Raw genomic sequence first — 27,349 nt, 5'->3', positions numbered from 1 at the left:
ATTACAGGCACAAGTTTCTTGGCAAAATGCTATATAATAAGGCACATGGGATATCATCGTTTCTTTGCAGGTTTTTTTATTTTTTGTGGTTGAAACCGTGCTAGGAATTGCTTTCAGATTTGCAGGCGTCAATCACAGCTAGGCACCCTATTTCACTTGAAGCAAACATTATTATAGTTATCATCTGCACGTGGTAGTGGATAGGAAGTTTTGCAGACATTGCTGCCTTACAGAAACTGCAAAACAAGTATGATAGGCAGTGCTACAGAGAACACTTTGATTTCTCCGATACATCTATGTCTGAGGTAGGAAGGTTCTTTGGTGTCCCTGGTGTGGCCTCTGACTGCCTCACATCTGGCAAAGCACTAATCTTCCCAACATCCCAAAGTAAGGATGCGAGAAAGATAGAAAGAAGGGAAATCCAGAGCACAGAGAAGCCAGCTGAATTATTCACAGAAAACATGTTCCAGAAACAGGTGCCCAAACTGAGCTCTGTTTTTCCTATTCTGTTACCTTCTTGTGTTGGCACACTGCAATTTCCCAGTGGTTAACAAAGATTTAGGAGTGTGTCCTCTGTGGAAACTGAACACTCAGGGTCTGCTCAAACCAGCTTCCTCTCCTGATGCAAAGACTGTGGCTCAGGCCGCTGCAACATCAAGGATTAATTGGACTTCACTATGCCATGGAAATAAGTTACTCCCTGAGCCTAAAAAAAAACACTACAGCACCCAGCAAAGCACCAAACGCATGGCATCCAGCCAGCATGCCTCACCTGCCAGGGCAAGGAGCCCTGATGGGACACGAAGCTCAAACAGCCATCCAAAACCCAAATACAGAGCCTCGGCCAGTCTCGGAAGTTTCCAGTGCTCTCCCCTGCTCCCTGAAGGCTGCAGGCACCCCCAGCAGCACCAAAAGCAAGCTCCAGCCAGCGCTGTTTTACATTCAATTTGCACAGGTGTAAACTGACTACTCAAAGCAAAGGGGAATCAGCTTGCTTTAGCAGCCAAAGGTGAAGTGATATGGTGTTTTCAGTTGCACAAACTCCTCTTCTCAAAGCTCCCCGAGCCATATGAGCCTGCTGCCCTTTGCCTTCCCCTCCCATGAAGGAGATTATAGATTTCCACACCACAGCCTACAGCGCTGCAACACGGAAAGCACCAGATTTCCAGCAACAGAGAGAAGGGGAGCAAGATAAGGATCTCGTGATGGAAGGCTACATGTTCTCAGTCTCCTCTCTTAGTTCTGCACTCAGACTTTGTGCCCGACAGTCTGGTTTTATATGCAGGTCACTCAGTCATTCTCCTCACATGTACATCAGGCACTGCTGGAAAATGTGGCTATTATCCATCAAGTCCTTTGCTTTAGTCAGCTTCCAGCAGAAGAGTAATAGATGCACTTGTGTTGTCACATCATTGTCCAAAATGTCAGGGTAAAAAGCCCTGAACATTAACAACTCCCTAAGGAAATCAGTTCTTAAAAAAAACAGAATAGGAAAAATAAAAAGTGAGAGGGACAGAAGGATGCAGAGCAGTCCTTTTAATCAGGCATGAGTTATGTAGAGAAGTGTCTTGGGTGGCTGTATGCCAGCCAAGTACCCACCGCTGTGGTTTTATTTCCTCTGAAGTTTACACTGCATCTGGATAAAGCAACATGTGCACATGTTGGCTTTAATTTCCAGGATCCAGAATTAGAAGGAGTCTTCTCTTTGGACATCATAAATTAAAAGAGATGTATCAGTTCGAAGGGTAAGTGTAATCTCTTCCCAGGGCACTTGCATTAAGATTCAAGCAGCACGGTGAGGTAACAGTATCAGGCAGCAAAAATCCTCAGAGATGGTAAAGGAAAAGGGGGAGAAAAAACAGAGAGGAAAAAGATGAAATCATAAATGACAAGAACCAGTAGTCAAAGTTAGGAGGAAGAGGAGGTCAGGCACACCACCTGATCAAGGTGGCACTGTGATATTTTCCTGGTGTAGTCAACCACTATGATCTGCTTTTAAAGGATTTGCTAAAGTTAAGGGACAGCTCCATAAAGCTTCAAATCTTTTAAGCCTAGTAAAACATACACGTGAACAATATTTCTTTTCTGAGATGCAGGAAAGAAAAGCAAAGTGGAATGGGAGGGAAAGAATACCCTGCCCTGAACAATCTGGAGGAGAATTTTGGTGACCTCTATTCAGCAATTCTTTAAAAAACCAACCAACCAAAAAAAAACCCCACCACCAAAAAAAACCCCACAAACCCAACATAAAACCAAACTTTGACCTGTGACTACAAACCCTGCAGAGGAGCTTTCACCAGTCCTGGCAGGCTTACGATACTGGTACAAATTTTTACATCGCCAGATGCGATTACACAACATCAAAACCTCAAATAAGAAAGATACGGTGCAATAAATGAGAGCACTGTGCCCACTATGTTTCCATTGAGCCCCTTCTATGCAACCCCTCATTGCAGCTCAGTGAACACAACCAAGAAAGGCACTTGTTAAAAACAGGAGATAAAACTGAGATTAGCCAAGACGGCAGGAATCTGGCTCAGAGATGAGTCCTATCACCAGTTTAGTCACTGACACCAGGTACATTCCTTGGCCCTTTAAACTCAAATGTGTGCAGCCTCACCCATGCAAACTCTGACAAGGGACCTTGCAATGTATGTCCCAGCCCGGTGCCCCTTCAGACAGGAGAGGCAGAGCCATGCTCTCAGAGCTACCACCTACCTCCAGGTCCTTAATTGCGCTTCTGTATTACTGATAAGTAATTGATACACAGGAAATGAATGCGAGGCTGCCACCGAGTCTGCTTCTGCATACAAATACGGGCAGCTGAATGTGAATCAGCAGCCCTGCCATTCCTATGGCATTTCCAGTATGGACGTGCTTAAAATAACTCAGCGTAAAGTGCTTCACTTTGTGCAAATGATGCTGGCGTGGCTGCTCAATGCCTTTTCAGCGAGGAAACTGCAGAGGGCTGAGGGGGTCAGATAGAAACAAAGATAATGTGTTATGCAGACACTACTCTCGATGAATATCTAGAGAAAGGAGAGACTTTAAGGGGCAACACAATAAGAAATCAAGATAAAGAGGAAAGGCACACAAAGGCGAGCACACAGCTCTCCACACACTCAGCCTTAGGGACAATCTTCCTATTTTTTCCCAGGAGCCTGTGCACAGCCTAGATTTGTACTTAGTGCCAACTCCGTGTCTACATCAAATTCCTCTGCAGCCTAAGATGCAACAGTGTAAACAGGCTCATTTTCGTTATTTTATCAAATTGTGTTAACTTTCTCTCCGCGGCATGCTCCAAGGCTGGCAACACCGTGACGTGCAGGAAATGTAAATCGGTCCCCTTTTGATATGATAACCATAGCAGTGAATTGCATCCCAGAAATCAGCCCAGGGTTATAGCCGAGAACTCGCTGAAAGGCACTTAGCTGTGGCATCGGGCCAGGCGAGGAAACTTCAGCTGGCAGGTCAGTGCAAAGCAGGCTCAGGTCTTCGGGAAAGAGAACAATATGTAACATCCAGCTATCTGCAACCATGCAGATCTCTAAGCCAACAGCCTCAGGGTCAATATATAATTAAAGGATGCCAACAGGTGTTAAAAACAAGTGTGTATTTATGTATGCAAATACACAGGAGAGCTATATTAAATATGAATAAGCACCTAGGAAAGCAACAGCCAGGAGGCTGTAGGATAAAAATCTATTTGCCAAATACAGATCTCTATATAAACAACCGCAGACAAAAACAAGGCATTTCCTGCATGGAACTATTCATGGTAGAGAACATTATAATAATAATTTTAATCATGCGTCGTTTATTTAAATAATTTTTTAGTTTCGAAGATTCAGCGGATGTTGGAATGCAAATAAACACAACCAGAACAGGAAAGTAATTGTTTTCGCAATGTCTTATTTTCACATCTAAACACCAATTCTAGCAGCTACTAGTGTTAACCCCGTGCCAGAGCTCCACTGAACTCAGTACCGCACAAATACAAAAATAAAAAGCTGTCTGAACCCTAAGGAATTTGCAGCTCTAACAGAAAAGAAGCAGCAGATGGATATAGGCAAAAATAATCAGGAAACAGTAGCTAACAAGGCAGGAGTTAGTCTCAGCAAACCAAATCCCTGATTGCTGTGAGCCCTGTATGGGCACCACAACAAAGAGGAGTTTTGATCATTGATGCCCCGCAACACGTGGAGCTCTGCACATCTCTCATCGTCACCGCTGTGCTCCATCTGTCGCCTCCGCACTCACCGGCAAACCTGTCTCCTTCACCCACTATACTTTGGTTTTTGACATGAAAACTCTTTCAGCCAAGTACTGTCATGTATGACCTCCTTCTCCAGTACGGAGCAAGTAGGGCTCAATCTGCTCATAGAGACAGATAAAACCATTTAAGAAAAAAATGTCTCATTAATAACAGTGTTTATTAATAACCACTCCAACAGAGTATGAGCATGCATGCACATAAGTCAAAATTAACACACACAAAGCCCATGTAAAACAACAGAAGCATCCATCAATATTTGAGCAGAAGCGCCTTCTGATGCTTTTATTGAGTCCATGTACCTCTTGCTCTAAATCTGACCCACGCAGAGAGCAGGAAGAGTAGCTGGCACATAATTATCTTGTGAAACTGAGACACCCCATCAGTAAAAACATGTACTAAGCCCAGTCTCAGCTGGAACCTCCAGAGGCACCATGCTACACGCCACAGTAATAAAAACTAGCTCAACAGATAGCTGGACAGCTACAACAAACAAGCGCCATAAAAACATTTAAAACATCCTAAAGCAGTTTTCCATAACAGAGATAACATCTGCAGGATACAGCATTCTTGCTGGAAGGTTTTATTTCAGCACATTTGCCTCAATGACCTACTTATTACTACACCCATCAGGCTAATTTTAAACCAGTAAAGTATTTAATTTGTATAACCAAGCCTGTCTTTCATGACACGAGACCATTCCACATGGCTTTCAGGTTCCTAAATTAAATGCTTACAAGTCACAAGATGGGAAGATAACAGCCTGCCGTACAGCAGCAATCTGTCCCTTCCTGATGCCCTTCCAGTCTCTTCTTCCACACTGTCATCAAAGGGTTAAACAACAAATTTAGCCATTAGAAAATCAGCAGTAAATAGTAAAAAGGTTGTGTACAGCTAGGCAGGACAGACAGGCAGTTGAAATCACAGCACTGAGGTCCCCTCCAGAGCTGCTGTCGGTGGCAGCAGGGGCCCAACCAGCGACACGGCTGGGTGCTGTGAAGACTTGTCTTCCATTCAGAAGACTCTACTGAACGCTTATTAACATATTAATGCTTTCAGTGAGCTCCCTGCGGAATAAATCTTCAAAACAACTCCACCTGCATAACAAACAAACAAAAAATAAATCTCCCGTTGAGCATTTTATAACTTTGTGCCAAGAACATCATGAAAACAGATCTTGAGAGCTAGGATTCAAAGTTCATGGAGACTTCACTCTGCAGTTAGGCATGTTCTGTATCTATTAATTACATTACTTTTTCAGTAAAATAGAGTGAGATGTGAGGTAAGAAGGCAGCTGCTACATAATGGCAGGCTCAATGAAGTGTTAGCTGCAACTTCCATGTTCAAATGCGCAGTGTAACAAATTTTCCAATGCAATTCAAACCTCAAAAGTGGAAAAGAGACTGCACATAAATGGACCTTGCTTCCTCTTAAATCACTGTTAGCAAATCCAAATCTCTTTAAGCCTGGTAGTTTCAAATCAGGCCTACTTAACTTGCAAAGGTAGGTCAGGTTTTACTGATCACCTCTAATGCTTAGAAATGCACTCTTAAAAAAAAAAAGAGAGTAATGAGAGACATAAAATCATAGCTCAGTTGCTAAAGGCTCACTGGAAAAATGTGATAATATTTACAGCCGTCAAGCTCTGCTGTTGTCAGTGCCATTTCTATACACACCAGAATGTGGATTACAGACTCGTCAGTTCATACAGGAAAGGGAAGAAAAGAGCCCTACCAGAGCAGAGGTGGATTATTATTTCTATTTACTAAAAGCACAACTATTAAGTTCCAGAATACAATCACAGCACCATAAGTCTATTTACTTCTCAGTTAGTATTCCTCAAACTTTTTTCAATGCAATATTTTGTTCCTGAATTCCCTACTCCAGAGTCCTTGCTATGGCCTGAATTTTGAACTACTAACAAGTGGTGGCATTACTCCAGTTGCTATAGAAATAAGGCAGCCTGATTGTTATTTATGTGATGGAATCACCTAGAGATGTTTTTAATTAATGAGAGTCCCTTCTCCTACACCTTTCAGAGAAGGACCAGAGAAGAAGCCCTTTTATAAGACTGATGAGGTTTTTAAATACACAAGTGCTGACTGTTTGAAGAACCTAGATTTTAAAGGAATAACATGACAAATAAAGGAAGGGGGAGAGGGAATTGATTTGGCTAAAGGCCAGTGATTCACTTCTTAGCAAAGAAACAAGGCAATGCCTAAATAAACGTCCTCTCCACCTGTATGAGCAAGCACAGACCGAACACGTTGCAAGATCCAGATACAGTTTCACTCGATAAAGCTTTTTGCTTCCCTACTCTAGCTGTCCATAAAGGACATCACTTATGAACCAACTCTCAGAAAAATGCAAAGTATTTTTCCATGCAAAACTAAACAGGATTTTCAATTTGTTATTTTTCATGTCATGCTAAAATAAAACCACAATGGATTTTCAACCGGTGTCTATCACTCCCATTCCAACTATTAAATACTCATTTCTATGGCCTGACAGAGAATCTAAACACAGTATTTACAGATACAAACACATCAAAACCCACTGCAGTTAATGTACTAGAACAGAGACAGGATTTCTGGGTTTTATTCTAGTGCAGATTTCTTGTGCAACTCAGACAAGTCTCTTAATCTAGTCTTACACCCAGGCTCCCTCCTTCATCTAATGAAAAGCTGCATAAATGGATCACTGCCTAGGACATGCTTTGGAGCTACACTGTCAAACAGCTAGAAAAGCCAATAATAAATAGTATAAATCCCCATCATCAACTTTAGGCAATTATCAAACGTTTACTAGCCTCCAAAGTGAAGGCTAATAAACCTGCTTATTTAGCAGAGAAAGTCAAATTACCCTGACAAAGTTGGTAAGTGCTCAAAGACAAACAGCTATGGCCACATTTGCTTTTAGTCATTTTTGATGAAATGCCAGCTCAAAAAATGGAAAGACACTTCCTAGTTACACAGGCAATGTGAAACTTGGGCAGTTATTTTCCAAGAAACATGGCTTAACTGACAGGTTTTAAATGCATAAAAGTGATAGTATTACAATTATCATTAGCCAAAGATGTCCCTCATCAAAATGTGTCTGGGTTTTAATTGACAAGGTCAGGGTTAATGCTGTGAAAATGCCAATGAAAGCAAAGCCTGTGGCTCAAACTAATTGTCAGCACTGAGCAACCTCAACCTCTAACCCACCACAGATTTATCACTCTGTGCACACTGTACCCATGACAAGAAGTGTTTGAATTAATCACTAACAACCAGAAATTCTTCCCAGACAGAAGGCAAGCAGAGAGCAGGGCTGCCCACCCCCCCTCTCCCTTGCTCCTGAGTCCAGGAGAGGTGCCTACGAGCCTTTCTAATGAGAAAGACTTGTTTTGTTATTGCTTCACCTTTCAAGAGCATTGAAGGGGCAACTTTCAGGGTGGGTCCCACCTCCCTGTTTCAGCTGCAAACTCAGTAACTCTTGGGAGGGTTCCCTCAGCTGCAGTGGCCATCAGCACCACTTCTCCCACCCAATTTCGTAAATGAAACACAAAGGGATCAGTGAAAAAACAACTTCCTGAATTCTTTTTTTTTTAATATTTTCTCTCTCCCAGCATGCTGGTGCAGACCTTCCAAAATATTGCTGGGCAGAAGAAAAGCTGAGAGCCTCCAGCACCTGACAGAGGCAGAAGGTCTGCCAGGGTCATGGCACGCTCCTAAGCCTCACGTTGCCTTTTACAGCCTTTACTTCAAATGCTTTGGTTCTCAGCTTCTCCATCTGTGCGGGTTATGGCACCATTAGAACACAGCTTGAGTGCACATCAACTTGTTGGTCCCCCAGCCCAAGTCTTTAGTTTTGCATTAGTTGTCATATAAAGAGTTCCTTCTCACGTGACATCAGGACTGGAAAGCACAATAGCATTGGGAAAAAAAAAACAAACAGGGGTCAGTTCCTCAGGTAAGGGAAAACACATATGTCGAAAAGGCACAAAGCTTATGTGGCGAGGCATAAATGTAGCTATTTACCCCATCTAGTAGAGAAAAAAAAATTTTAAAAAATCTCCCTATTGCCAACTGACTAATCAGGAGAAAACAGGCAAGATTTGCTGTGGCGAAGGAGTAAGATGCTACCTAGCTTTGAGGGTGCCAGTGCCAGCAGGGGCTCTGAAGACTCATGGGGGCATCAGCACATCAACAGAAATGCTGCCCACTTTCCTGTCCTTTTTCTCCCAGAGAAGTAAGGCAGCCATGTCTCCTGCTAGTCACCTCCAACCACCCTGACTTCCTAGTTTTTGCTCTTTTCTATATACTCATGGCAGAAACCACAAGCTGAAAAGCCCCCATTAAACAATGCCAGCAAGAACTCTCACAGCTAATGCTTGGCTGTACACGTATCTTATTTCCAAATATTTTCAGTATGTTTCAGCTTCAATTCATGAAAGACATTCATAATTATTTGCAATACATCTGAAGAATTTGAACAACTGGTTTGTGCTTCCAAACACAGTCCCCCGGCTGCAAAAAAAAAAATCTCCATGACCACGCTGGAAAGAGGCTTGTATCGATCAGCATGTAGAGCTCAGAAGACGAAACTAGAAGCCACAACATTGTGACCTGTGTCACCAGCCAGCAATTTGTCCCTTTACAAAATCTGAGCTACTTCTTAGGAGCATCACCCCTCAGCTAACTGTCAGACTAGTCAGCAACTGTGACAATAAATTGAACATTTTTGTTACGAAAAGCAGAGACTTCTGGTACCTTAACTGGAAACTTAAACAGCCTAAAGCCTTTTTCTGGTCTAAAGAGACACTGTTAATACAGCAAAGTATCTCTGTAACGCCTCACACCAGTTACTGTTGTGGCTTTGCAAGGCTGTTTCCATCACACACTTCAATATCCTTTAGACTAAGCAAAGGCACCATTTCATTACACCAAACACTCATTTCTTTAGCTCAGCCCCAAACAGTCACTCACAAAAGCTGTCAGGGCTTTCCAAAGTGCTCTCTCTTTCAGGCTCTTCCATGCATCCTACAGAGCTATCTAAGGAAAGGCATCCTTGGCACTTCAGTTGTGCCATGCTGGCTCCACACTGCCCAACTCGAGCTAGTAGGACCCACACGTGATTATATGGCCAGAACAGCTCCCAAAGTGCACACGGTGCCCGGGCTTCCAGCAATTACTTCTGCGATCCTTAAGACAGAGGCTGTTCAGGGACAGAACTGCTCCTTAAGGTAATTACATTCCCAGGGCTTACATGGTGCCTGTCAAACTCCCCTCCCTCTACATCACAGGCCAGTTTTTGCAGATCATTATGAAATAAATATGTTGCCCTGAAGGGCGAAAATATAACAAGCTGAACCCAAATGTTACCAAGTGACCGCTATAAAGAAACACAAAATGTTGCTCACTGACTGCACAGGGGACATGGGTGAGTTCCCTATCACACACACACAGGCCTTTATCAACACATGCACAATTAAGCTCGCATTTGTCCAACAAAAGGTAAAAATTACTGCCAGGGTGGTGTCACAGCTGCAGGCAGAGCAGTAAATGCTCTAGAGTGATTTAGAGTAAATGCATCCTGAGCGATCAGTCCCATATGTGACGTTCTCCACTAAGCTTTGCTCTGGCAATGCTCCCACTATTTGAGGAAGGAAACGAAGTTTTCTCCTCCTTTTTTTTTCTGCCAGGCTGGATTTAAAGCTTGGAAAGCAGACCTACCTTAACTACATGGCAGAAGCGTGGTAGTTCATAATTAATTTTCCACATCAACTGTTGGCCGCCCTCCTCCTCCTCTCTACTAGTCTGCAAACTGCCAGTGGATACTTATCCAAAGAGCAGGCATGCCACAGAGCAAAAAAAGAGCATGATTATTATTAGCTAATACTTATAGTATGTGTGCTAGCCAAAAATAAGAGGTAATTGAACCTGGGTGCAAAGGCAGCCCTGACTGAAGCTGCTTATCATCGAATCGATGCAAGGATAGAGAAAAAGACAGATAGGAGAAGGCTGCAACCAGATATGGAAACATGTTTTCAGAAGAAGGTTTTGAGCCACATAATTTTAAAACATCTGCAGCTCAAAGAAACACAGGCCTTTTTTCCATCCCAGCTAGACCCTGCCCAAGACACGGCCCACAGGCTGCCAAGCAGCAGCTCTGCAGAGGACACGGGCCTCCAAACTGCAATTACAAGGAGGTTGCTCATCCTCACAGGACAAGGGTCTTCAACATAAACCACTACATCATGCTCTCTGAAGCAACACTACAAATGCCAGAGTCCAGAAGGCAGAGCCTCAGGCTGGCAGCCCAGGAACAAGCGCATCTGTAGGACTTTGGGCAGACCCATTGTCTTCTCAGTACTTCAGGAGACCGGGTTAAGAACTGTTATATTACTGTTCTGTGATTGATATCTTCAGCATTCCATGTTAGTTTCCTATTTTATTTCAGAAATTCAACTCGCTTCTGTTGCTGATACCAATTTTTAAATTCATTTTACACCAAGATATTTGTTATCAGAAATTGTGCTTTGATATGTGTCAGGCTGATGGATTCAATAAAAGACCCGTCGGGAGAACTTGAGTGAACAGGGTTGCAAAAGTGGTGTCATCACGGGAACTGATTCATTAACAGTCAGTCTGCTGCTCTTGCAACAAAACATGCAAACATAATAACTATTTTATTTCCTTACCCTGGAAAAACAGTTCAGGGAAACACTAGAAAACATTTCATAAAAGTTACTCATACAAACAAGCTCAGCCTGCTCGCTGACAAAAAACAGGTAAATAGCAACCCTGCTTGTGGTGCTGTTCTCATATCTGGTGTGCAAAATTCAGTCATGAAGAATGAAGACTTTATTCAAAGTAATCTGAATTTGGAAATTCAAGGAGGCATCCAATGATGCTCCAGCTGAAATTTTCCTTCTAATAATGTAGGAGGACAATTTTACTGACACATTTTCAGACACAGACAGTAGACCTGCACCCCTCATCAAACCACTGGAATGCTCCATCATTAAGGTTTTATTTGATATCTAGACCCACAGGCCCATGAAAAAAAGTATGTGTTTACGATTTAATAAAAGAAATCACATAGCAAGCAAGACAGATTTGAAGAAAGAAATAATAACTTTCTATCAGACCATATAATATTGTGAGTGAGAAAAGGACACCTGCCCACTGCTCTGCTGTAGGTCAAGCAGGGCTTGAATGTGGAAGTGCTCTGCTTCACCTCTGTGAGACCATCACAGCTGCACCACCATCGCTGATTTACAGAACATTTGGGAATGGTAAAAGACCTGACATTGAGATTCAACTTTAAAAAAAAGAGAAATAATATTACAGCCTAAACAAAGCAAAGGGAAAAGTTCCACAGCAACCCACTTGAAAAAGGTGAATTACACTGAGGATTTATGTCCATGCAACGAAGACAATTAATTGCTATGAGATCCATAAAACACATTAGATGAACAGGGCTTTTTCCAATTCTACTTGCAAGATAAATTTTATTTACTATGTTTAATGGCTACTTAAAATTTTTATCTTACATACTTATTAAATGTGCTTTTACAGCAGAACAGAGCCTTTTACTGACCCAATTCTACTAATCTAAAAAATGAGTAATTTAAGAAAAAAATATTACTCTGCATGTTACCTACAGATCCATTTAAAATAGTTCCTTACACAGTAAGATTACTATCACCACAATTGCATAAATGCTGCTAAAAGGGAATTTGCTTGTCTCACATGAGCAAACAACATTCTGCTGCAAGGATGAATGAGTGCAGCTAACATCATTTGGACATATGTTGCCATTTCCAGCAGAGATACAGAGCAAACGTGGGTCCTGCTGTCATTCAGTGTTCCTATAATCCCTTAAAAACCCCTTTACTTGGGGGAACAGGGCACATGGAAGAAACCAGATTAGATTGGAGCGGTGACCTCAGGTGGAAACCTCATGCTTTGCCCTACAGACTCATCTGCTCAGCCAAGGCTGCTTTCGTGCCCCCAGCTATGGGCATCAGACGCACCTTTTGCACGTGTGATCACAGAGACAGATGTTTACTGCTTAGAAGTGATCTAGAATTGACTGGTCCTTACGCACTACCTGTAAAACAGGGATAGGTAGCACTCGTGTCTTACAAGAGTGTCACGGGAACAGATCAAGTTCACGGTAGTCAATTCCTCTGCTAAGCTTGCATGAGCCCTCAAGCTGAAGGATAGGAATGGGTCTTAGCTATTCGGATGAACAACAGCAGCGGTTCCAACTCTGAACTTCAGGGCAATTTTCTCAATTTGCAACATATTTAAAGACCAAGTTTCCATAAATGTGAGTTTTCCTTAAATAAGACTGAAGTTGCAAAATTAAATGCAAAAATATAAGCGAAGTCCAGCCTAGAGTTTAATGCCTAAGTAACAGTTTTGCATAAATTGTGTGGAAAATGCTCTTTGCCCTCTGAAACAAGAGGTTCTGCATAACCCCTCAACTGGAGCACTACTCACGCTGCAGCCTGAGATGTGATCTTTAGACCGAGAATCAGACCGGCTCAGGTGAGAAGGACGTGGGGAGCTCGTCTCAGCACCATCCTGCCCGAGCCAGGGTCAGCACCGTGGTCACATCAGCCCCCAGCCGCTCTGCTGCGGACCCTCACACACCCTGCGCAACCAGCAAAACACACCTGCTCATTGCAAGGAGGATTTACATGCTTTAACCTACCAATCTCACACAGAAACAGGGAACACACACCTTGTTGTGATTTCTATATTATAATAGTGCAAAGTATTTCTCCGTAGGAGTCAATAAGCCCTCTCGATTATAAAATACCTTTCCTATGGCTTTCCCTTTAAGGGATTATAATCACAAGAGCAGAAGCTTGAAAATAAACAAGTGAAGATGGTAACAAAGGCATGAGTAATGCTTAACAACCTCCTCTTCTAGAAACCAGGTGTCACCAGAGCAGACAGATGAACCCAGTAAGCACGGCAGCAGATTTAATGATGGGAACCTCTCCTCCCTGACAACAGCGTTGTCTTCTTGAAATGCCTGTACAAATTAACAGCATGTGCTGTGGCTGGAACAGACCTTTCTCGACACTCGACATTTAAAAGTTAAGCACCTAATTTAAGCTATTCCCACCAATATTTTTCTGCAGTCACTGGAGACGGGCAGTCCCGGCAGAGCTCAGCTGAAGCGTGAGAGTTTGAGCCTCTGATGTCCAGAGGTAACGCTGCTGCTGAAGTGGATCAAAAGCAGAATGAATGCATACTCACCTGGATGCTTCACATTTTCTTGGAGACTTTGACTTTTTTTTTCCTTTGCCCCCCTCCTCCACTAACCCCAAGCGCAGGTGTTACATCGTTCAACAAGACCACACTGCTGGTTCAGTCATATATGAGACGGCAATACCCATGTGTTAAATGAAAAAGGAGAGCATTCTGATACCATTCTAATGAGATCTAGGATCCAATACTTAAAATTTTGGTGGATTTTATTAGCAAACTTTGCCTTCACACAATAATTTGGCCTAGATAAAAGAAGTCATAGAATCAGAGAGTATATTACCCTAAATGTTTCTAAAGCACAAGCTCTGTCCACAATACATCCCCTTAAGTACTGGCCCTCAATTTCTTGTTAAAAGATAGTTGTGTATTGCCTTGTTAAAGTTACAACATAAACAAGGACCAGAGAATCTCCATATACGCAAAAACTAAGTGCTACACAGTAAAGGGGGCACATGTGATTGTGCAAGAAATTGGTATTATTTCTGTCTGTGGCAAACAACAAGAATATACAAATCACACAGGAAAGCACAGGGCTGTACTGCAAACGGGCTTTTCCAGCATCCTTTGGGTTTTTTTTCACCTCTGACCCTCTGAACTGCAGATATTAGTGAAACACAAGCGAGGTTTTTCCAACGTCTATCACCAAGTATACATCACCAACAGTAAAATATAACCATCAGCGAACATTTTGTTCAATAAAGCACTTGATATAAACACACATACCCTCAAGCCCAAGACTTTAAAAACACTTCACTCTTGATGAAAGCTCTCCAAATTCAGGGAGAGAAAAGGTTATTTACAGAAGTATTATAAGCATGGCACGTATACAGCAATAAACACAAACACTGCTAATTTTCTATTTTCCACACATGCAGGTATTCAGAAACGAGCAAAAAGCCAAGAGCAGAGGAAAAATTGACATACCTTACCAAACCTGAATTTTGGACACAACTCGTTTCAGAGCAACATTGGTGTGAAGGTAAGTTCCTCAGGCAGCCACCAACCACAATTCCTTTCAGAGCTCCCCAAAGGCTCCAGCTCCCCCTTGCCTGTGTCCCTGAGGAAGATGCAGTGTCCTCCAGGATTTCAGAGCCTCAGCTGCGAATGACGCTGTTCAGGAAAGAAAAGAGAAGAAGGTGTGGCATTAAATTCTAGGGTCAGTTGTTTGGCAGATTCAGAGCAGAACATAAGACAACATCAGATAGGAATGAAATGTCAAGGCAGGACAAAGAGCCTGTGACAATCCATCACGCGTGGCACCTTCGGAGGACAATCTTTGAATTCAAGAACTATGGTGCAAAGCTAGTCCTGCTTCACAGTACTTCAATGGTGTCCCTACACCAGGAAATGAAAGCCAGCCCAGCTGCTTTTCATTCCAGTTCAATATCGTAAAAAGAAAGTAAGTAATATATTTCTCCACAGGGAATATTTTAATTCATTATGGCTCTTCTGCAAAATAACACGGTTTTCACATTAAAGGCAGAGACATCACCTCAGTCTTAATACTTTGCACTGTTAAAATGACTCTCACTCAAGGAATCCAACGGTCCCAAAGAGACAATCGCGTTAGGACCTTGCAGCTGATGGGGAGTGGCGACTGCCAGCCTGACAGGCAGCAATGTGGTCCGTAAGTTCAGCCTCCAAAGCAATTGTCAGAGACAGCTAGACGGCCCTGGGAGCTCACTACCACTGCTACATCTGCTTGGTGTTTCCAAGAGGTCACACCCTGGCACTGGCCATGAACATGGGGACCTCACTGTGAACACCCAGAAGAGAAGACAGTGATGGAGACGACCCCCTGGCAGCAACCACAAGCCTTAGAGAAGCACCAAGAAGCTCAGATGTGCACCACTGTCATTGCGTTAATCATCCCTAATCCCTGGCACACAGGAAAATACTCAAAGGACTTCCCTCACCCAGACAACTCAGTCTGAGAAGCAAGACCAGGCTGCACAGAGCAGGCAAGGACCAGGCAAAGAGCAGGATTCAACCTCCCAAAGCCCCTGTGTCCTTAAATAGGGCTCAGAGGTGCTTTTCTAACATTAATGTGACACAGCAGCCACGAACATAGTCTAACTTTGCCTAGAAATTAGAAGGAAAAAAAAAAAAAGGATATACAGGCATATTTATTCCTTAGAGCTCTCCTACACAGAATAAAGCCTGTAATAGCTCAAAATGTCACAAAATCCTATTATATCCTCACAAAAAATCCTGAACCTGCAAACAGGTTACACCTATCTAGAAGACCTACTAGGTTTTGGGCTTGCAACAGGAAGATTTCAGTAACCAGCATATAAAACTGTCCATATTGAAAATTTGCATTATACTGCTTCTTTTTTTTTTAATTAAACACAGATTTTTACAAAAGGTCCACACAGCAAGCATGGTCACACATGTCAGAACAACTAAATATATTCACTTTATTTAGCACTAACTACTTCACCAGACCATTTATAAGTGGTTTATGTTACAAACCACACCTAAAGGCTCTACATGTGGAAGAGTTTGTGAGATATAAAAGGCATCAGGACAGCTGAGCCCAGGCCTGTATTTCTTGGTGCACATTTTCAGACCTCCTGCCTCGATGTGAACATGAAGGACAGAAGTGGACCTTCACACCTCCTGTCCTCTTCCAGGCTAACCATGAAAAATCAGAGTGCCAACTGAAATAGCTGCTGAATGACTTATGGGTACAGAAATGGCTGATGCTGCAGTAGTTCAATGTGCAGGCAGCAGCAAGACCTAATTCTACTGCTTTTAAGGGATTTCTATCTCTGGAGACCATGGTTACAATTACTTTTTCATTTTTGCTCGTAAATTGTAATGCAAAATAGTCATGAAGAAAATCAGTGCTACAGTTGTGTGCATTAACTATAGCATCAGCTGAGTTGAGAAGGAGTAATAATAGGACTAGATCATCATTGCAGGCTGAGTGCAGAAGCCTGGTCTCAGGTTGGAAAAGATGTGTTTTTGAAAGCTTCTATTTAGTACAGCTTGCCAATGCTCATCAGAAGCAAATCTCTCCAATAAGAAGCTGGCACATGCCTTAATATGCTGCTATGCACGTGCACAGAGTTTCTGTACTGTCTGAACTCCTGCACTGGTGCCTGGACCATAAATTACAATACAGGCAGAAGCATAAGCTTCCAGCTCTTGGAGAAGGTGTTTTTTTTAAAAAAAAACCAACACCAAAACCAACTTCCCTTACTCCCAACCACTACCATGATGGGAAGAGAGTACAGCAGCAGCAGCGCTGGAAAACGTTGCCAAGCAGTTGGCTGATCCAGACTGAAAGCACAGAGCACTGCGAACGTGCGGTAACAAGGGAGAAGGGGAAATAATGGGAGGTGTGGACATGGACAGTAAAACCACTTTGGTCATGACAAAATGCAGTGACTGCACTATTCCCATCTCTCCAAGACAAGAGAGAGTGTGCAATGTAACAAAATTAGTTCTGTGGCCAAAATCCCCACAAGCAGCAAGGTGCAGACTCTCCAACCCGAGTGCAATGTGCTTCCTCCATGATCTGATGACAGGTACAGAGGGAGGGACATGGGCCACGGACTGCTGCTAGTCAGCAACATAGCAAGGTAAATATCTATTCAAAAAAATAACACAAGGAAACCATCGTGAGCTTTAATTTGTATTGGCTCAGAACGTTCCAGGAAGGAAAGAAAAGAATGCATGCCGCTCCTGTTGCCCAAACCTGCATTATTTTGCAGAAGAACCCCTTCACATCCAGTAAGCAGCAACCCGATTCCTTCTCACAGTTGAGGAACCTGGGGAGCCCATCACACAGCTCCCGAGATGCTCCTCAGACCGCCCTGACTTTGGGCAGTGCCAGCAAGCAGCTGCCCTGAGAGCTGGAAAAGCCAGGGTGGATGGTGGTCTGCTGGAGCCCACTGCCCAAGCCCAGGGCTCCAGGTCTAAAGTGAGACAGACACCAGCATCCTTGATTAAAAAACAAACAAACAACACATTAATTTCAGTCTGAAGCTGCTGTAGGCACTGCTCCTGTCCAAAACAAAACCAAGTCTAAACCTACAGTAATGCACCACATACTAGAAATCCCACAATTTCAGTCAATTTTGGTTCTGACATTTTGTGCTCCCCGCCGTTCTTTGATCAGAGATATGGAGGCAACTGCTGACAAACTACAAATTACTTTCATTATCCCACCACTTCAGATCTTTGCATTCAGCTTCTGGAGCCCTGGATTGAACATTCAGGTGCATTCCTAAATTAACATAGTTAAGTGGTATCAGATCAGTCTTCAAGTGACAAAAGCAGGCATATAGATGTTCTCATTAATCAGAAGAGGCAGATAAGACATTTTTTCAGTAAAAAGAGAGTATTTCCCTTGGAGGAATCTCAGTCCTTTACTGAGAGAAAACATGAATTATACAAAACAACTATACACTTTAGATGTAACAAATTGCATCAAATATTAAATTTGAAGACGCCACTTCTATCCTGAGATGCTCCCAGATCAGAGATCAATGAAGCCTGGAACAGTCTCTCACAGGACGCCTTGCTATGCCTTTACTCTGTCCTCATACCTCTCTTTAGGTTTAGCCATCAGCCACTGATCACTGTCAGGGTGAGGACAGGAGCTGGCTGGATCTCCATCTGACTCCACAGAGCTATCCTTAAATTTGGGTGTCATACAGCTTAATGTGCAGCTTGAGAGTTATGGCTGTATATGACAATATTGGTGAATATTTGCAACTTCGAGTAGGGCAAAAATAAGTATCTAGAAGCTGAACAATGTATTTGCAAGCAAATATTCCAGAACAATAGATATTCAAATTAGTATTAGTTTGTCTCATCAAAAATTAATTATAACCTACGTAACTGCAATTGAAGAAATTAGTTGGGCATAGAGAAGATTAAATATTTAAAGTCTGGTGACTTAATAATTGAAATCATGTCTCCCTGCTGAAATCTTAAAGTTTTATTTTTAGCGCTAGTGTGACCACTAAGAAATCAAAGCTCCGTGTGTGTACATCCATACAGACGTGCAAAAACACGTAAGCAACACGTTCACACCTAGTCTCCTAATTTCCCTATAACTAAACACGGGTAAACATGTTCAACTTACACAGAGGAGCTCTACTGGCAGAGCTGGAAGAAAGACTGTGAAACAGGCAAGGGAAAAACACATTTTTATTGCCAAGTATTTAACAAGGTCAACCTCCTCTATAAGCACAGGAAAAAAGAATCCACAGCAGACTCTGAACACAGCAGGCGATTATATCAATTCATTAGCAGGTATAGCTTCTAATTACAGCCTTGGACATCAGTCCCCACAGAGTTGAGCAGGCAACGACTCCTGTATTTTGCCACATCCTCAGGATCTAGCTGACTGTTTTCTACTGAGCTTCAGGCCAGCTGGGCTTAATGCAAGCCCACCACATCGGCTTCAGCCGAAAGTGAGGGTATTCAGTTATGTCAAAAGATGCTCCTGACCCCTCGCAGCTCAAGCTGGCTTCTATGTTTTATAGGATTTGTGCCTCTGCTCTTGCCACATCAAGGAAGCTGTAGGATCAACAACTCATCCTGTCAGCTCCATCTCTGGTAAAGACCTCACATTAATTTAGTGTAAAAGTGACGCTGGTGAAGGAGGGAATAAAACGAGACTTTGAATCCCTCTTTCCAGAAGGCTAATGGTAAAAAATGGGTAGCAATGCAACTCTGGCACCTTTCCAACTATAACACTTAGAGCATTGCCCACAGCCGCATCCCAGACATACTTTATCATTCACGATGGCTCAGCACAAATAAATAAAACAGAAGTCGCCAGCACTACTGGCGTTCAGCTGTTCTGAGGCTTTTTTTTTTTCCCTTCTGTGCCAACAAAACAAATAGTGAAATTGCAGTACTGCAATTCAAGTGATGACATCTATGATTGGGAAATTTGGTGGAGGCTGGTGGTCTGATGAAGTTCCTCAGGAAATTAACTCAATTAAAGAATAAAGGCAATAACAAAATGAAAAATACATTGGCTGAGATGCATATAACGGGAATACTGTGATGTTGCTAAAGATCAGCACTGGTTTTCATTATCCAAGCGTAAACTAAGGGCATCCAGGAAAAACGGAATAAGAGTCATGGTTAACCATGCTTGTTGTATGAGCCACTCCCACCGTAATGGTATTAATCTTACATTGCAAGGTTCAAAGGAATGATTAATATCTTGCCAGGTTAGAAAACGCTAAGTCACTGCTCAAGTCTTGCTTCTGTTGCATACAAGTAAATAATTTCTGAAAATGAAATTCAAGAAATGCAGTGGAAATACTTTCAATTTGAAATGAAACACGCCTGCTGAAGAAAGCAGCTTACATTAACAAAGGCAGCTTCTCACGTTCAAAAGCATTAAGTCACAGGCTACTGTCTAGCACTCTAACTGCTAACATGGCATTACACTACTAAGTTTTTTTATTATTATTATTCCTCCTACTACTACAGTCTGATTACACCATAAAATAAGGTCTCTTGGGCTCCTCAGATTCAGAAGTTTACATCTGCCCTTGCTCTGAAACTCTTTCATGAGATTACTGTTTCTTCTGTCAGTTCAATTGAAAGCAATGATAAAGTTATAGCAAGGCATATGTCCTTGTCAAATAATGCTTTCAAAGGTCTGGAAGCACATTCATGGGAAAAAAGCAAAGCTTAACTGACTTTCCAGATTTAGGAGAGAATGAGTAACAAACAGCTTGCACTTAACTAGCCAGATTTTCAAAATAATCGAGTAATGAAATAAATTCAGTTCTTCCCACAAGAAGGAGGTTTCTACTGGAGGCAGCTGCATGACACAACTTAGCTGGTATGACAATATCTAACTGAATTTCCTCTAACTTAAAACAGGACACTAACTAGAAGACAATTATGTCACTCATCTCCATATCACAGTTAAACTGCCAAGCCTTATTTTTACAGGGAACGTGGTGTAACAGGCTCCATCAAGTCTATTCACAGCAAATTTGAAGCACGTTTCTCCAGCCCGAAACATGTTGTATCAGCACTCACTTTCTTCCCAGCTTGCTAAAAGGTTTCACCCCCAAATTTAGGATGGCAGCATCCTTAATTTGTTGGTCCCTCTCCTCCTGCATCTTACAGAACCAGACACCTCCGTTTGGGGGGTTACTGGGGTGAGGGCTCCGCTCTGCACCCACAGCGTCGCAGAGGTTGGACGTGCCGTGAAAACCCTGGCTGACCCAAGGGAAACAAAATCTGTCGATATATGCAGCAATACTGAATAAATTATGCTAACGGAGAAAAAGGTTGGTTTTGGATCCATTCCAAGATAAACTTCATCACACACAAATTTAGTGCACTGAGACTCTTCTGGGATATATTTTCCATGTTCCGTAATTCAGGTACATTCCAGGATGAAGAACACTGTTTATTACTAGAAGGTCAGATACCTTTGGATCTCTTTACCACAGTTGATAGCACATAAGTGGATTGTATTACAGGATCAGGACATGAAAGCATTAGCTGTTTATGAACATACTGCACCTCTCTGTCTCTGTATCAAAGGTATTACTTTGACCACTATTAACTTTAATCTCATTTGAACTCAGTGCACTTGTATTTTGCCACCCAAAACCTACTTCTCTGTATCTCCTTCAGACATTTTCACCTTCCTTTTCTTGCCTTTTTTTTTTTCTAAAAAAAAAAAAAGGTATTTTATTTTTGTTCAGGGACTCTCTTGAATACTTCACATGAGATTTCCCAATAGTTCTGGCACTGACCTCACTCTGTTCTCACTCAAATAGGTGATACCTATTACTGGCCTGAATAAAGACTGGTCATAAGAAACAACCATTTCTGCTGCACTAATGTGTCACTCTTCAGAGATACTCTGCTTTGGGTTACTGCCATTTCAAACCCATTTTCTGTTGGAAAATGAATAAGTAAATGCATATCTCCATCTACTGTTAAATGTCACTGCTAAGAAAACCTTTCGTCCTCTGCTTATCTCTAAAGTTATTTATTTAACTCTGTAACTTTATTGTTTATCTCTGTGGAACATATTGGGATAAGCTGGTATATCACGTGCTAGAGAACACAGAAGTATATTGGATTCTATGGCATCTGGAGGACACACAGCTGTCAGTCAGTTGTCAACCCAGAATCTGAGCATGGTTTTTCATTATAAATTCAAGTTATTATTCTCGATGTTTTGATTTTAAAAGCCACACAGTGCATCAAACTCTGATGCATTTCCTGAGAGTCTAAAATCTTATTCTCCTTTTATGCTTTAAGTCAAAATTAGTTATATTAGGAAAAACAATTGGGTTTAGTCACTTTTCAAACTTTGAAGTTTTGGCATATAAATTAGTTGTGTACAATATGCTGTCACTATGGCATTCCCATCCGATACTGTAGTTTTGCACAGTTACAAGACAGGGAAAAGGTAAGAGGCAATGAAGTCCATAATTCACACACAAAGGCAGCCTCACTCAGTGCACAGATCTTATACATTAGCTTGAAAAGTACATAAAATTCATTGACGCTTGAGAGACAGCAACCTAACTTCTGAAATGTAGGTTTCCCTACGTGGATTGTATATTTGAAGAAAAATAAACTCTACTGGAGCAGGAAAACAGCCTAAAAGCCTGGCAAATATCTAGAGCCTTTAAGTGCTTTCATTTAAGCCCCTGGCACAAAAAAGGACAGACCTGGATGCTCACAGAAGAGGACACGCAGGCATCCGGCAGAGTGAGCATCGGGGAGGAGGCGAGGGCGAACAGACACTGGAGCAGCCTGCAAGGGCTCTGGAGAGCTGAGAAGAGGCCAGAGCTGACCCAGGGCTGCAGGAGGGTGCCAGAGCTTTCTAGAAGTGTCAGGAATGCAGAGAAAGTTGAGAGAAACAGGAGCACGGGCAAGCCCCAAGAGTTAGACAGCCACCAGCACATGTGCAGCGGCAAATCCAGTCTCTCCGAACATCTTCTCCCCTTTCCAAGCACACAGACTGCTCCCATCTATGCTTTCAGGACCAGGACACATAGTTTTACATGCTCAACAAAAATCTTCAATAACGGCTGCAAAGCAAGGAGCAATACTGACACAGAATGATCCATATAAGAAAGACCTTGAGTAAACACCTCCCACTGTCTGGTCTTGGAAAGAGAAGGTTAGATGGACTTTTCCAAGTAACCAAACTATCTGAAACACTCTACCTCACCCATAAAATAAGGCAGCATCGCACTGCTCCAGTCAGCTAAGGCTGGCTTCCCTTGGATGCTGTAAATCGTAATGCACGGGGCAGTACGACAGCCCTCGGCGCGCTGCACGGCAGAGCCAGCCTGAACAGGAAGGATCTGAAGTGCCTTCAACCTCATCAGGTGCTCAGCAGTCTCAGAGCAATCTTCTGACTTGTGCTGAAAACCAAAGCAGCTGAAAGTAGACTATCAAATGTACGGGATTTAGAATAACCCTGTTAGGAAATATGCTGAATTCTCTTCAGACACAGCTCTAGACTCCTGACTCTGTTTGAAGTCCATGATTAGCAGACGCCAGCCAGAAATATATCACTAAGCTCAGGTAGAGCTTGGCATGAAATAAAAAGACTCATCTACCCACCGTCGCCAAAGAAACCATACAATGCACGTGAACCTCACCTAAATCTAGACAGTGCTAAAGTATAACAAAGAAATACAGATGAGAACTCTTCACAGCAGGGCAGCATTTGAGACAGAAATTGGCCTTATCATAGGTAAAAAAAATCATTAACTACAGATGCACACTGGCATATAGTTAGCTATGCCTGCAAGATAACTGCCTGTGCCAGCAGGTGGCTGGATCTCCTCTCTTCCACCCACAGTTCATCATACCAGCAAGTGTTCAGTTAAAGTCTCTTTGGAAATATGATCCCCTAGAAATCATGCATGAGAGTTCAGTGTGCTTTGCCACTTTCTTTATAAAGTCCTTCTAAAAGCCAAATAATACCATCAAAACCACACTGTAGGTCTGCATGTATTTAAGTCAATTAGCACAAATTCATCTCAAGGGTAAATTTTTTTCAGTCTGCTCACCCTTAAACAATTCATAAATGTGAAAAAGCCTACAGCTATGTCTATCTCCATAGCACTGCAAATGTTTTGAACACAACTAAAAAAGTTCATTGACCTGAAATTACGTCTGGTGCAACTTCACTGACTTCAGGGGGATTTTGCCAGTGATAAATTTGCCCACTGGGTTCTGAGACATGAAATGACTATGAGATCACAGCTTGTAGAAATGTCAATGAACAGGTTTGGATATGGGCAAGTCTGTCCATCAAGAGACTCTTCTCATTGCAAATCTGCAAACCTTTGGCAGTTTGCAAAACACTACTCTTGGAAACATCTTGAAAAGCAATAAATAGACTGCTCAGCCCATGACATAATATAATCTGTGAAGGCTGCAAGACTAGAAATGTCTATAGGTCTGAGTTTTCAATGGAGGGTTCCAGGACTTGACACGAGACAAATGAGTGTGTGAGCATGTGTGTCTGTACATGTGTGAGACCCTTCTGGGTTTTTTTTTGTTTCTAATGAAAATCAGTATCTAAAAAGCCACAAATTTAAATGCCCTGTGAAATTCCCAATTTAAAAATAGAATGAGGGCCAAGTTCATACAGTCTGATGTCCCTGGAGCTTCAAAGTTTCAGAAGCCATACGGTTTTAGACGCTCCTTAACTGTCTCTCACAAACAACTTCAGAAATCTTGATGTAACCTTCTGAATTCTTGAGCCAACCTGAATTGAGAGTCCCATGCTCTGCTCTTCTGGAACTGCTACAGAAAGGGATGAATTCTGCCTCCTCTGAGCTGCATTCAGAGTAGAAATAGTCACATGTTGCTATCACCTCATCTGTTCTCCTCAAGAGGAGCATTATTGCTCTGATGGCTCACTAAGCTTGCAGGATGACACAGGAAGATGGCACATGCACATCACTAAAAACATGAAGCAATAAGTAAAGGGGGAAAAGCGTATAATCAACTTCTCAGCTGGTGTAAGTCAGCCTCAAGTGTTCTAAGTTAATGACTATAGAGCAATTTTTATCTTTTCAGATCCATTCCACACATTGTGTTTTTGCAAGCAATCCAACAAAGAGATGTGACAACCAGTATCCAGCGATAACCGTTTTACAGTGGCCATTATAATTACACACAGACAACTATCTCGCTGCCAGAGACTGATGGGAAGCATGCTTCCCCCTTTCTATTTCACTGTGGAAAGACAACAAGAAGTAGTTAAAGTATATATTAATGGTTATTCAAATATATACTTGATTACATCTACTGCAGAATATTTTCCTTCATGTTTTCGTAATGAATCTGACCATGAAAAACAAATTTATGCCCACAGTTTGCATCATTATAAACTCAACTCATCTGACGTGGAAAACCTACAGTTTAATTGCGTGATTTAGATTTGGCTGGTAAAATGCGCAATGAAACATTACTCTTTTAATTATGCTAATTTATAACCAAAAAGCTAAATTTACAAAGGCAATAACGTTAATTATTTACTTGCCCATTAAAGCTGAATATTTATTACAAAACTAATTGGCTTTGCAAGTCTGCCAAAAAAATTAAAAACAAGTTTATGAACTGATTTATACAGAAATGAAACTGCTGTATCTCTCAGCAAGGCTGGGTGTGTTTAATGGATTGCTCTGGTATAGAAGTCCATTTCTTTCATTTATAGCCCATTACATGTAGTATTTTCAAAAGATTTTTGGGTTTTTTTCCTTGATAAAGATGCCATCTGTAACTCAGAGCAAGCTCCTTCGCTGTTTCGTACCCACAATCCTTTATGCAGTGTGATGGACTTGCACTGGTCTGTAACAATTTATGAAGACTGCATCTTGCCTGTAAGACTATTCTGGGTTAAATCAAACAAAAAGGGAAACACAGTAGCTCAGAATAACCCAGCTCACAGCTAGAATAGCAAGGCTGTTAAGAAACAACACCTAGTAGTGAGGAGTCTCCATCCTTGCTAACATTTTAGCTTCATTTCCATATGTGAGATAAATGGTATATTCAATGTTTATTTATGCATGCATACTCATAATAATACAATTAAGCTACTAATGCTTACAGAACAATTTGAGTGTAACCTTAATGTATGATGAAAGACCAATTTTGACTGCTGTCTAGACGGAAATTCCAATTCCATTTGGCAACGTCTTTCAAGCCCTGCACAAAGCAGACGCCTTCTCCTCCTGCTTATGTTCCTTAAATAGGTGACTTTCCTGGGGGTGACAGGATTATGAAAGACCTGCAGCACCCTGGCCATCAGCATGATGCAGAACGAACTGCTGTGGTCTTCATTTTAGCTCGTGCTTCTGTAGAAGTCCTCTTTGGCTGTGGCTGCTAATAATCGGTCTGCAGAGCGCACAGGAGAAACTGAATAGAAGAGCCAGCCCCGAAAGAGCGCTCACAGAGACGGTAAGGAGTATGTTCAATAGTTATTTATGTAGGTGTTGACAAAACAGGATGATTAGGTCCAGATTAGACTCTAACCTTCCAACCATGGTTTAAATGTATTGCAAAGGAAGGACAGAAGTGTCCGAGAAACACAAGCAGCAGGTCAGTAGATTCAGCATCTCATCTTAAATAAGGAGTGGATCAAATAACAGTTTAAAACTTTGCTGCCCTTAATTTTTTTCCTGCAACTTCTCTGCTGCTCTGTGAACCTCTGTCTTGGGGAAAAATCATCTGGCTTCAACTGCCCGAGAGGCTGCATTCAGGACATTTTCATTCTGCATTCAGGATTTTTTATTATCAAACTGGTAATGGGAGAGAAGAAAAAGAAAAGAAAAAAAAAAAAAAGAAACAAATCCACAAACTTCTAGTTGAAAATCTGGGGTTTCTTTGTCCACGTGTTAGCTCCCAACACAATAAAAACAGACCTGAGCCAGGATCACAAGTACATCCAGCATTTGCCTTTTCTAAAATTACGCAGGACATTGATGCTTATGCCAACAGGCATGCTAGTATCATCACCAACTTTCTCTCAGCATAAAACTGCTCTGTATGGGTACAAGACTCAGAACTGGAAAGAGCCGTAAGAATTTGTTAACACCCAAATCCAACCTGTGATGTTGAAGGAACACATTTTTTGACAGTTTAATTCAATGCCAGGGGGTGATATTTCAGGTGAGTACACTAAATCAGGATGAAGCTAGAGCTATTCACACAGACACCCAGACCAGCCGGGGGCTGTGTGGCAGGTGGCTGCAGAACAGCAGGGTGGGAAGGAGGTGAAGGCTGTCTCGCCCTCAGTCCTTGCGGCCACTGGCGCAGAGCTTCTCTTACCCTCTTGCAAGGGCGTATGCTTTGCATCCTTTCTGCTAAGACCTGATCAAAAGGCTGCTGTTAACACCAAAAGACTCCCCATTAATTTTTGCATTTAAATCAGAATTGCAGAACTTGTCTTACTGCCTATTGTGCTCAGGGCTACAACACACACACACACATTAAACAGGCATGGAAACTCTCTCTCTTGCTTTGTGTAATCATATATCTAGGAGTTTGGTCCAATACACTTCTCCATGGGCTTTTACTGACAGCCTGAGCAGACCCAGGAGCAATCTATGTGGCGACATTGACCGAGATACAACGATGCTGCTTTTAAAACTTTGCCTCAGAAATGCTTGATTTGTCTAAATTACATCCGCAGCTTCTTCCTCATAAAGCATAGCCCAGTGAGGTAACAGCAGAGCAGATAAGTTATCAGAAGACTGATAACTTTAAAAATTTGTTACCAAAAAAAAGTGTGTGTATATATATATATATATATATA

The 27,349-nt window shown here is 42.0% G+C and overlaps 1 protein-coding gene across 1 annotated transcript in view; it reads right to left on the bottom strand.

Moving 5' to 3' along the window:
- The window catches only part of SGCD (sarcoglycan, delta (35kDa dystrophin-associated glycoprotein)), a 190,483-nt gene extending 175,825 nt beyond the window's left edge, over positions 1–14,658 (bottom strand). Inside the window, exon 1 of the mRNA XM_009875809.1 lies at positions 14,473–14,658. The gene's annotated coding sequence lies outside the window, so the exon portion shown is untranslated. The remainder of the gene's footprint in view (positions 1–14,472) is intronic.
- Between the last annotated feature and the right edge of the window lie 12,691 nt (positions 14,659–27,349).

The sequence above is a fragment of the Apaloderma vittatum genome, unplaced genomic scaffold (genome assembly GCF_000703405.1).
Source record: "Apaloderma vittatum isolate BGI_N311 unplaced genomic scaffold, ASM70340v1 scaffold39, whole genome shotgun sequence".
In the NCBI taxonomy this organism is placed as follows: domain Eukaryota; kingdom Metazoa; phylum Chordata; class Aves; order Trogoniformes; family Trogonidae; genus Apaloderma; species Apaloderma vittatum.
The sequence above is the reverse complement of the archived record's forward strand: the minus strand, read 5'-3'. Positions and strand labels throughout refer to the sequence as shown.